Here is a 12,060-nt window from a genome sequence, read left to right as displayed (position 1 = left end):
CAAAATATCAACACCCAGGCTAGGAGGCCACCTCTTCAATGCTACGAGTGTGGGGGACCACATCGAGTAGCGGAGTGCCCTATTAGGCTGCAAAAGAATGCTGCACAGATGCAAGTGAATCAAGGGAGCACGTCTGCAATGCCAATACTCACATGTAATCGTTGTGGCATAGATCACTTGATTGCCCAATGCCCCTATAACCCAAATGCGCCTAAAATCACACCCCTGAATTTGGTCGAAATTGCTAGTGTGACATCGCCAATACCACCCGTCGCACCCGCTTATGCGATTACACGGTCCATGCTTCAAGGGCCAGGACATATCCTCGAAGAGAGAGATACCGCGTCAATTATCCAAGCAAAGAAAAAGAAGACACGAAGGAAGAAGTCGCAGAATACGGAAAATTCAAAGCCAAGTTCCAAAACAAACATAGGAACAGGAGATGACCCCGTGTATATGAATGACCTCGAGGATGATTCAGATTCAGTCGAGACAATGGAGACTAGAACCAATACCACAAAGGGAAAGACCGACAAGGAAAACCGTAACATGGGACCAAATGAAAACCGAATAAGAGAAAATCATAAAGAGCCTCTGAAAACACCACAAGTGTTTCCAAATCCAATCCAAGACCCCCAAGATAAACCGCAGGGGCAAAAAGGGAAGAATCGTAAAAAGAAGATTGGGACGTACCCAAACCCAGTGGACGAGATTAAGCAGGTGAAACATCTAAGAGGTTTAGTGGAGGAGACTCAAAGGAAACTAGAACCAGAACCCATGCATATCAAAATTCATGACACAGTGTTTCCCACGCAAGTTCATCCACCCCACATGAACCATAGACCGTTAGCCATATCTAGTATCATCCAAGAAGGGAGTGAGGACAGGACATCAGAAAGTGAGCATACACCTTTCTTGTTGGGAAGGATGTTTAACGAAGGAATACCTGATCCCATTGAGGAATATGAGATTCCATCCTCACCAGTTCCTAGTCAAGGACCTACACCCTGCAAAACGCCAATGAATGTTGCCAAACTAGTGGACTTCATGTCTTCTGAGGTCCGAACCACGATCATAGCAAAGCTGTATGGAGATCCTGAGTTATTCCTTGCACTTCGAGCATTCCTTAACGGAGAGCTACGAACGGGATTACCGCAGTTTGCGCAACCAAATAGGCCTGACTCGATTATGATTGATGAGGAAAATCATGTGCAATCACTTGACTTAGATGGACACGAGTCTGTGATTGAGGTACCCATTAACGAATTAGGGCAGTATTTTGAAGGCGACGAGTCTAATGCGACCCTACCCATCACTACCAAGGGATTAACTATAAAGGGAATTCTTGATGGTGGTGCGGGAGTTAGCATCGTTACAAAAGATTGTTGGGAATCCATGGGAAAACCCCGCCTCAGTGTTACTAACATTGTGGTAAAGATGGCAAATGGTACCATAGCCAAACCTATGGGGATGCTCAAGGATCTTAAGATCAAAGTTCTAGGACACAAGGTACGACATACGTTCATTGTAATGGATTTCTCTAAACACCTTATGTCATATGAAATGATTTTAGGACGACCATTCATGAGGGAAGCACAAATGGTTCACGATTGGTCTAAAAATCATGTCTATTTGCAATTCCAAGACTCTGTCCTTAGAGTGGATTTGGTGACTGGTAAGGTACACCCCTTAGGGAGTAAAACCATTATTGATCATCGCTCTGACACCACAGTTCACTCGGCCCCACTACAATATTGTTACACTTGTAAGAAGGATACAGACATTGGCCAAGATTCTCCTTACATGGATGTGTTACCAGGTATGACGGAATCAGACAATGTGGATTGGGTCCACCTAGCATCAACCATAGACACTTGGGGAAATAGGGGGACGACCTGGGTAACACCTGAGGGGGATGAAATGCATATACCCTTAAATATGCTACAAGCAATGCATATCGCTTCCGACAAGACTCATCCTAATGTCACGAAAAAAACATACAAGTGGGTCCCTAAAGCTTCATTAGTGACCATAGCTAGTGCTAAAAAACAGAAGCCTTGTAAGAAACGTACCACTCGCTCCAAGAAAAGTAAGAAAATGTTGCGATGGATCCCTAAACGACTATTGGAAGCCCAAGGCTACTATCAAGGAAATGATCAAATCTGGGTGCCAAAACGTAAAGTGTACTCTTACCTGTCACCTGGCCCATGTAAACCCAATCCTGTGGCTCCAAAACAAATTGAAAATCGCGGAAAGAAAAAAATCATGGAATGTTACACACCCGTTCTAGAGCTAGTTTGGGTACCAAAGAAAGAACGATTTGTTCCACCTAGCTCAGGAACAGGGAAATCAAATGAAGCTTCTTGCTCTTCATGTAGTTCCTATATGCAAATAGAAGCTTCGACACAACCTCCACCTACCACTGTACATATCCATCCAAGCACGAAAGAGTTTGCACGTTCCGGGGTAAGTTCACCACCTACAACAACGTTGCAAATAAAATCCTGGGAGAGTACCTTACCACCCTTGCAGCTTGACAAGGCACCTAGGGTAATAACAAACTACTGGCAAAAATCCTCACCTATTACCAACTGGAACAATTGGTTTCAAAGGGTGACAAGCTCATTTCAAACGGTATGATCTACCCAAGGAAGGGGGGAGTGTTTGCTGACAGTCATCATTCATTTGTTTCCCTCTCAACCTTTTTCCCTGACCCCTCAATTCCAATCTTAGGGAATGTACATATAAAGCTTTATACTCACAAAAAAACAAAAAATAAAGAGCAAGAGCAATTAGCAAACGAGTATGCACATTAAAGTCAAAACATTGACTCAGACCTACACATGTCACATCTGGTACAGTGAAACAGAAACCTATGCCATAAAACACCTTTGATCCTCATCAGTTGAATGATGGAGGGTAGGTAAGATTAGTACGATAGGAGTGTTTCTGTTTTAGAGTTGAGTGATTAGCAAAGATCTCTTTTCCCACTGATGTGCCTCCTAGAGGTATTGTTTGTGTTTCATAGTGTGTACAGGAGCGTGTTGCTATTGATAGGATTTGGATCTTCATGGAACCTTCAAATCAAGCGCGACCATCAATACAAACAGGTGTTTCTTATCCATTAGCATTGCCCTTATCTTTTTTGCATCCATGTTTGTCTGCTTTGATTGTGATTGGTAGCATAATATTCAGTGCATTGGCTTAGTATCAAACATTTAATTCAATGTAATGTTTTGTCATAATCACTTGTCTAGGTTTAAAAATCAAGCAGTCCGACTAAGCTAGTTTGACCAAGCTAGGTATTAGAAATCTTCTCTTAATACCATGGGGAATGCCTTCCTAATAAGCAATGGTTACTTAGGTTCTTAATCCGATTTAGGCAGCATTGTATGAAATGTACTAGGGCTTTCTAGTGGGTTTAACCCTATTGACCTTTAGCGTAAGTATTATAAAGGGAGTTTACTAATGTGATGAGCCTGGGGAGGGTAACAGTGTTATATGACCCCCCAAAGTTACAAAATTAAAATGATGAAAATGAACAAACAAAAAATCAAAGTGCCACAATGTAAAATCTTAAGCTGGAAGAGAAATCTCAGCTTGATTTGGTACTTCACTCACATGTATTGCCTATGGTACTCGAGCCCTAGAGGTTCCCAGTGTGGGCGCTTTTCCTTGAAAAGCAAAAAACCCAAGGCATACAAAATAAGCACACACATCAAAATTGAATCAGTGTGAAAAGACTTTGGGGGGTCAAAGAAAAAGTAATCAGTCAGGCGATGATTTCATGAGAAATTCCTTTTATGGTAGCTTAACTACAAGGTTTTCTAGATAGAGCCTCTAGTCAGCCCTTGAACATGAATACTTGGCTCTCGCGATTAAACAACTTAATTGACCACAGAAAATTAAGAAGCTTACCCATGGTATTAATATTCGATCTCTAGTGCTTTTCGACCGTCATATTAGCGACCCCAGACTTGTTTAATTTTTTGCCTTTACATCTGTTTATGCATTTGATTACATTGCAATTTAATGTTCATTGCTACCAAATTGTTTGAAATTCTTTTACCAATCAATTTGTCTACCTAAAACTGCATATGCTTTTTAAGAGAATGCCATTACTGTGCCAATGTTGTTTGATTTTGCAGTGACTGAAGAAGGCTAAGGACATTCATCTCAAATGCTCTTCCACCTCGACGAACCAGCTTCAACTCAATAGCTTCCGAGGACGGAATCTACATCAGGAAGGGGGGCATGTTAACCCTCACGGCACACGGACACCCTATGATCTATAAACGTTGTATTATTTAGAGTCAGGTACCGGGCTTGTCGGTCCAATAGGGAAAGGTAGAGTGATCGCCGATGAGAGGCGCACTTTAACTTGGACATTCAAGGGATTAGTTGGTTAAGCATGGGCGCCCAAGTGTGAATGGGGTGAGCTCCTATAAAAGCCAACTAAACCTAATTTTTACTCATTCTCTCATTTGTGCAATTGAAGAGTGCTCTTGCTCCATCTCCATCTTCTTCTTCTTCACCTCCTTGTGTGTGTGTGTGTGAGAGAGAGAGAGAGAGGGAGAGTGTGTGTGCGATCGAGCATTACGAAGGCACGACGGCGGCGAAGCGGTTGAGCGCGGCACGACTGCAGCTTCTTCTTCATCGCGGCGAGGAATCCACCACGAAGGCGAGCGTAGAGCGGTGAGTGACACACCCTTTGTTTCCTTGAGCTTGCTAGTTTAGGCTTGTTGTGTGCTTGGAGCCGTTTGTGGCTCGCATACGGTGTATTGGCAAGTCCCTTGCTTCGACAGTGCGGCAAGGAGCGCACAGTGTGTGTGTGGACATACGGCAAGGGTATGTGGGTGTGTGCGCATACGGCAAGGGTGTGTGGGTGCGATAGAGAGAGAGAGAGAGAGAGTGTCCCCATTGCCTGCCTGCGCGTCTCCGATGATCTGAGAGAGATGGGTGCCTGCGGGCGCCGGGGAGAGATGGGAGGGAGAGAGAGAGAGAGAGAGAGAGAGAGAGAGAGAGAGAGAGAGAGAGAGAGAGAGAGAGAGAGAGAGAGAGAGAGAGAGAGAGAGAGAGAGAGAGAGAGAGAGTGTAGTGGGTGAGAGAGAGAGAGAGTATTATATTGTTTCACTGCGCGCCTTCCGGCTGCTCGCCAGAGGGCAAGAGAGAGATGCCCGGGTGAGGTGGCGAGGGAGGGAGAAGGTGAGGGTGGATAAGAGAGAGAGAGAGGGAACGAGGCCCTGGTGCTGGCTGCTTGCGGCCTTTGGGCTCGAGCAGAGAGAGCGCGAGAGAGAGTTTGAGGGAGCGCTTGGCTCAGGTGGCCCATGGCCGATAGAGAGCGAGAAAGGGGGGGGTGTGAGAGTGGTCAATGGAAGGGGAAGGGGGGGGGGTGAGAGAGAGAGAGAGAGAGAGAGAGAGAGAGAGAGAGATAATATATTGTGGCGGGTTCCTACCCGTGGGAGAGAGAGTGAGAGAGAGTGTGTGAGTGGGGGGGGGGGGGGGGGGGGGGGGGGGGGGGATGGATAAGAGGAAGAGGTTATGTGGAGGGGGTGAATTGAGAGAGAGAGAGAGAGAGAGAGAGAGAGAGAGAGAGAGAGAGAGAGAGAGAGAGAGAGAGAGAGAGAGAGAGAGAGAGAGTGTTATCCTATTTCGTGCCTGCGGGGCTGCTCACTCAAAGGGAGAGAGAGTGAGAGAGCTAACTGAGGGAGGGGGAGATAGGGGAGGATAGGGCGGTGGTGGTCCACCAGTGGTAGGAAGAAAACAAGAGGGAGGGATATGGAGGAGAGTGAAGCCGAGGGGTGTGGACGAGAGGGAAGAGGGAGGGGTGAGGTATGGCGGCCTATTGGGCTGGGATATGGACGAGCAAAGAGAGAGAGAGAGAGAGAGAGAGAGAGAGAGAGAGAGAGAGAGAGAGAGAGAGAGAGAGAGAGAGAGAGAGAGAGAGAGAGAGCGAGAGAGAGAGAGAGAGAATTTACAAAATTGGCAGCCCGCCAAGGGATATTGAAAATGTTTTTTTTTAATGCGCCCATTGGGCCGGGTGATGTAGCGGTAGGGTAAGTGAGAGAGAGAGTGTTGGCAGAGCCGAGCAGCATGAGAGAGAGGGTTCTGTCTTCTGGCAATAATGGAGATATGTGGACAAATTGGTGGTGCCCCGCCGGCGGTTAAGACTAGGGGTGGTGAATGTTAAAGAAACTTTTTTTTTTCTTGGTAATATGCTCTCCCCTTCTTGGGGTTTGGTTCTCGCAGTCGCGGTTTCAAAATCCGGCCATCATTAGCCCTCCCGTCTGGCTAGAGGCATTCATGCTTCTAGCCCTACATATGATTCTTTAGTCGTGGAGTTGGAGGGTTCCCCCTCTTCTCAAATATCTAGCATGAACTCTAGATCAAACCTAAGGAAATACCTTTTTAGCCTCCATCCATTGACTCTAGTCTTTTGAATTCTCCCATATGCTTCCATCAGCTTATAGCTGCCGTTGTCATATCGCCTTTTGACAATGAATGGTCATTCCCATCAGGGTCGAAATTTCTTGTCCTTCCTAGTGTCAAATCTGTTGTCATATCTCAATACTAAAATGCCTTTTTTCCAGGCCCTTTTTCTTAAGCCCTTGATTGAAGGTGAGCCGGCATCGCTGTGCTTGCGCTGCATATTGATTGAATGCATCTTCCCTATCTAATTGGAGCCTTTCCAGATCCAGGATGTGGTTGCAGAGATTCATAATTGGGCGTTGTAATTGGCTAGCAATGACTCATAAGATGGCTATCTGTACCTCAATGGGTAGAATTGCCTCCTTTCCATAAACTAGGTGGAAAGGGGTGAAACCTAATGATGTTCGGAATGTCGTTCGGTAGGCCCATAGAGCTATTACCATATACATGTGGTAGTGATGTGTGTGAACACACTAGGACTGCCGGGGCATTTTTTCCCTCTTTAGGAGGTTTTTTCCCCCGTGCATTGTATATACGCCCATCACTCTAGGGCTATCTATCTTTCCATTGCACACTAAGTAACACACTCTCTATTGTGTGCCTTGAGCTTCCTTTGTCTTCTCCAAGCTGTGTGTGTTTCTTTGCAACCCTAATTCCAACAATTGGTATCATATGGTTCTACTGCGAGTGGCAAAACTTATGTTCCTAATGCTTCTGCTGGCAGCACTTCGTCTAGAAATTCTGGTGATAAGGGCAAAAAGAAGATGCGTTGCCATTATTGTAAAGCCAATGATCACTTGATCAAGTCGTGTCCTAAGTTGAAGGCCAAAGAGGCTTAGAAGAAAGAGGGTGGTTCCACTACAAATGCAGCCATTGTTGAGTCTTCTGTGAAAGGAGATTGTGATGCTGATGTTGATGCAGAATGGGCTTTTAGCGCAGAGTGCACTTACAATCCTGTTGTCCATGATGCATGCTTGTCAGTTGCTGCAGATTCACATGTGTGGTATTTCGACAGTGGTGCTACAAAGCACATTACCTCAGATCGTGAATTGTTTACCTCTCTCGAGTCTGTCCCTCATGGGAATTCAGTCACTTGTGCCAACAACGCCTCTTATCCAGTTCAGGGAGTTGGAAAGATTGTGCTCAGTGCTGCTAATGGCAGTTCCTTCACACTTGTTGATGCACTTTATGTACCTGGGATCAAGAAGAATCTCTTGTCTGTATCCGCACTTGCTAGACTTGGACCTGTAGTCAAATTTGTGGATGACAGATGTACAGTTCATGATCTCAGTTTTGGTGATGAAATTGGTGCATCTGGCCTTTTGTGCCGTGGGCTGTATAAGCTCACTTTGTATGACAAGTGTGGAAAAAATTTTGCAAATGCTGTTGCAGATTCAAGGGCTATTTCAGATGCAAAACTTTGGCATGCACGTTTTGGCCATCTGAATTTTGTCAGTTTGCTGCGTTTGCAGAAATCTGATATGGTTGCTTCTTTGCCACTTCTTGAAGCACCTGTCAAACATGTTTGTGAAGGCTGTATTTTGGGTAAGATGTAGCGTTCTAAATTTCCAAAGGATGGTTCAGTTCGGGCCACATGCAGGTTGCAGCTTGTGCATAGTGATGTTTGTGGGCCCATGCAAACTCCGTCCTTGGAAAATTACCTGTACTTCGTGACTTTCATTGATGATTACTCCAGGCATGCATGGGTATTTCCGCTTAAAGAGAAGTCTGAAGTTTTTATGTGCTTCAAACAATTTCTGGCTATGGCTGAAAATGTCTCGAAATGTACTATGGGCACCCTCCATTCCGATCGAGGGGGGGAGTATATGTCTCATGAATTTAATGCATTTCTGGCTAGTCATGGGATAAAACACCAATGTACAATGCCTTATACACCTCAACAAAATGGTGTTGCTGAGAGGAAAAATAGGTCACTTACAGAAATGGCACGATGTATGGTCAAAAGTCAAGCTTTGCCGCATTCTTTTTGGCTTGAGGCCATTATGTGTGCCACTTATGTACTTAACAGGTGTCCTACGAAAGCTTTGCAGTCTATTACTCCATATGAAGCATGGCATGATAGAAAGCCTTCTATTGAGCACATGCGTGTTTTTCGTTGTTTGGCATATGCTTTGGTGCCAAAAGTGCAGCGCAGAAAATTGGATGATAAGGCTGTCAAATGTATTATTGTTGGTTATAATGCTGAAAGCAAAGGTTACAGGTTGTATTCTGGTTTCTAGGGAAGTAGTGTTTGTGGACGATTCTGTTCAGCCCTTGTTGTCATGTACTAGAGACAGTAATGTAAGCTCACAGGACATTTATGACAATGATGGGAGCAAAGAGAACCCCGAACCCCGACGGCCTCTAAAACACCGGGGACCTAATGGCGCGCCTCGAGCCTGTCATGGTAAAGCAAAAAAGGGCACACACACACACCCACACCATCACCATCACCGCAATCACCATGCTTGTCTTGAGCATGAACTCTACACCCTTGGCTATGGAAGATGAAGGGCAACTAAATGAAGGATGATGTCCATAACCCTTGTGCAAGTCTTCGCCATCAACTCCCACCTATTCACCATGTGCTCTACCACTCTCTCCCTTCTCATTCCCCTACCCTAGGCTCCCCATTTCATCGCCTATAAAGCTTGAGGTTTTGTGAGTATGTTTTCTTGCAATGTTTTGCCCATGTGAGGTGTGCGGAATCGCCACCTAATCTTGTGTTTTGAGTGAGCTTGTGTATGTGTGAAGGGTGTGCGGATTCGCCATCCTTTTGTGATGCCTAAGTACTAAGCCGCTATACCCCCTCCCTCACTCTCTCTCTCTCTCTCTCACTTGATCTCATTCCCTTTCCTCTTCATCATTACTCCCAAGCATCCATTTCTCTTGGATGAAAACTTTGTTATGGTGGTGTGTTGTTTGCGTCCTAGCCGCTGAATACACACAGTGCATAGTGTGTTCTTTGGTGATGTTGTGTGTGTATTTAGTGTGATGGTGACCCCTCTTTATATAGGGGAGGAGGGGGGAGGAATTCTAGAATTTAGAAATGAAGAAATCATTATCTACATAGGCCATGTGACTGTGGGCCCCACTTGTCTGGCTGTGTGTATATGTGCCAGAACAGCAGTCTCATGAGAGAGAGACTAAGAGAGAGAGATGGGTTGATGAAAAAAGGTGAGAGGTGACATGGAGAATAAAGTAATTACAAGAGGGGAGAGAGGGGAGTGTGTTCAGAGGTGAATCTGTGTGCAGATGTGTGTGAACACAAGACAAATCAAGTAACCACTAGGTGGGGATGGGTCTGTGGGCACCTTTTTCAATGAAACTGAGTTTGTGTGAGTCTGGGGAAGGTTATTTAGCTACAAGACAAGAGATATGGCGCCTTTAGAGAGAGAGGGGGGTATTTGGGTCATGGGATATGATAGGAGAGAGAAAGAGGGGGTGGGGTATACTATTTTAGAAGATAGGGTAAGTTGCATGTGAGTTAGGGTGCATTATTGGTGAGTTATAATGCATTATTGGTGAGAGGTGGGGTAGCTTGAGGGGAGAGAGAAAGGAGAAAGGACAAGGGGAAGAGAGAGGGGGTTGACCTTTTGAGTGGAGGAGAGGAAAAGGGACACACGGCGGGGCAACAGTGAAGAAAAAGGAGGCAAGGTGGGGATGGGCTACCCCGTAGGCATGAGGTGGCCTATTTTGCCTTTCTTATATATTTACATAATCATACTTTATTTTTTTCTTACTTTTTCCAATTCCTTTTATCACTCCCTCCATAAGAGGGGGTTTTCATGCGGTGGGGACGAGAGAAGAGGGGTATGGGAGCTTGGCTTCTGAAAAGCCCCCATCATTAGGAGATTTCGGAGGTCTTTTGGAGGGCCTTTTGGAAGAGAGAGGAAAATAAGCTCCTCCAATGAGAGAAGAGCCTACGTTACGTAGAAAAATAGATTGATATTAACAAAAATATAAAAGGTGTCCCTCTCCTCATTTAATAATCTAGTGGTCCTTGAAGATGATCACTCTCTTTCATTTAATGTGAGCACCTTTTTTAGAAGGTAGATGTGGTGCATTTGATACGGCTTACGTCATCACTAGAATTCAAAAAGTTACAAAACTATCAAGTGGTGGAAGATTTTGAAACTTTTGATACTGTCAATGCGTCCGGAACGCCCCAATATCCTAGAAATGAATGTCCAATTGCCTAGCTCCGACATCCAAAGAGGCAAAGAATGTCAAAAACCCCTAAAAGAACATTTTACTAACGGCGCGCCAGGGGGCATTCCAAAATTTTGGAATGCCTCATCGTGCGCCGTTAGTAAAAAGCCCCTTTTTTCCTCTTTTAGGGAGCTTTTTGAGAGGAAAATGTCAAAAAATCTCTAAAAAGGCCTCCATCTATCACATAGGTTTTTTCTTCATCATCTTAGCCTTAGAGATCATAATTTCGGGTCTATAAGAGTGAGCACGCACACCCATTGTTACAATTCTACAAAGTGCATTTTGATCACACACACACACACACAGACAAATATAACATACACACAAACACACACAGACACAAATATAACATACACACACACAGACAGACACACACAGAGACACACACACTCACAAACACACAAATATAACATACACACACAGACACACACAAACACAAAGAGCCCTTCTCTCTCTCTCTCTCTCTCTCTCTCTCTCTCTCTCTCTCTCTCTCTCTCTCTCTCTCTATACTATACGCGCGCGTAGAGAGGCACAACCGGTGTGCATGTCTCTATGCGCGCCTTTAGTACTGTGCATCCACCAATGTATGTGTTTATGTGTGAGTGTTATAGAGAGAGGAAGTAAGGCGGGGGAAAGACAGAGAGAGAGAGAGAGAGAGAGAGTCTTTCTGTTACCTGATACTAACGGCGCGAGGAGGTGTTTTTTGAGGTCAAAACATGCTCCACGCGCGCCGTTAGTAATGGGAGTCTCTCACTCTCTCTCTCTCTTTAAATATGCTAAGCTATAGAAAGGAGAGAGAGAGAGAGAGAGAGAGAGAGAGAGATAGAGAGCATGGTGCAAAAGTGCAATAGAGAAACATGGGTAGGCTTTCTTGAAAGATAATTGTCCAAAAATCACTAAAAGGAGCTTTGTACTAACGGCGCGCAGAGGGGCATTCTAGCATTTTAAAATGCCTCCTCGCGCGCCTTAAGTAAAAAGCCCATTTTTTGGGGTTTTTTGACATTTTTTGCCTCTCCGGATGTCGGAATGAAACAAGTACACATTCGTTTTTAGGGTATTTTGGCATTCCGGACGCATTGGTGGTGTCAAAAGCCTCAAAATCTATCACTATTTGATAGTTTGTGACTTTTCAACTTTCAGTGATGACGTAAGCTGCCTTGAATGCGCCGCACCTGCCTCCTGAAAAAGACGCTCACATTAAATAAAAAAGTGACCGTTTTCAAGGACGATTGGGAATATAAATCTACTTTTTAAAGTGTCTGGTTGTCCTTTTGGACGTACTCACAAGGTGCAAGTGCATTTTAAAAAAAGTTTCTAGAGAGAGAAATACAATTTCTTACAAGGCCCTCCAAATGACCTGCGAAATTTTCTAATGTTTGGCTAGAGGCATTCATGTCTCTAGCTCATCTGTTTGATCAT

Source organism: Adiantum capillus-veneris, chromosome 30 (genome assembly GCF_014529385.1).
Source record: "Adiantum capillus-veneris isolate H3 chromosome 30, ASM1452938v2, whole genome shotgun sequence".
Classification (NCBI taxonomy): domain Eukaryota; kingdom Viridiplantae; phylum Streptophyta; class Polypodiopsida; order Polypodiales; family Pteridaceae; genus Adiantum; species Adiantum capillus-veneris.
The sequence above is the reverse complement of the archived record's forward strand: the minus strand, read 5'-3'. Positions refer to the sequence as shown.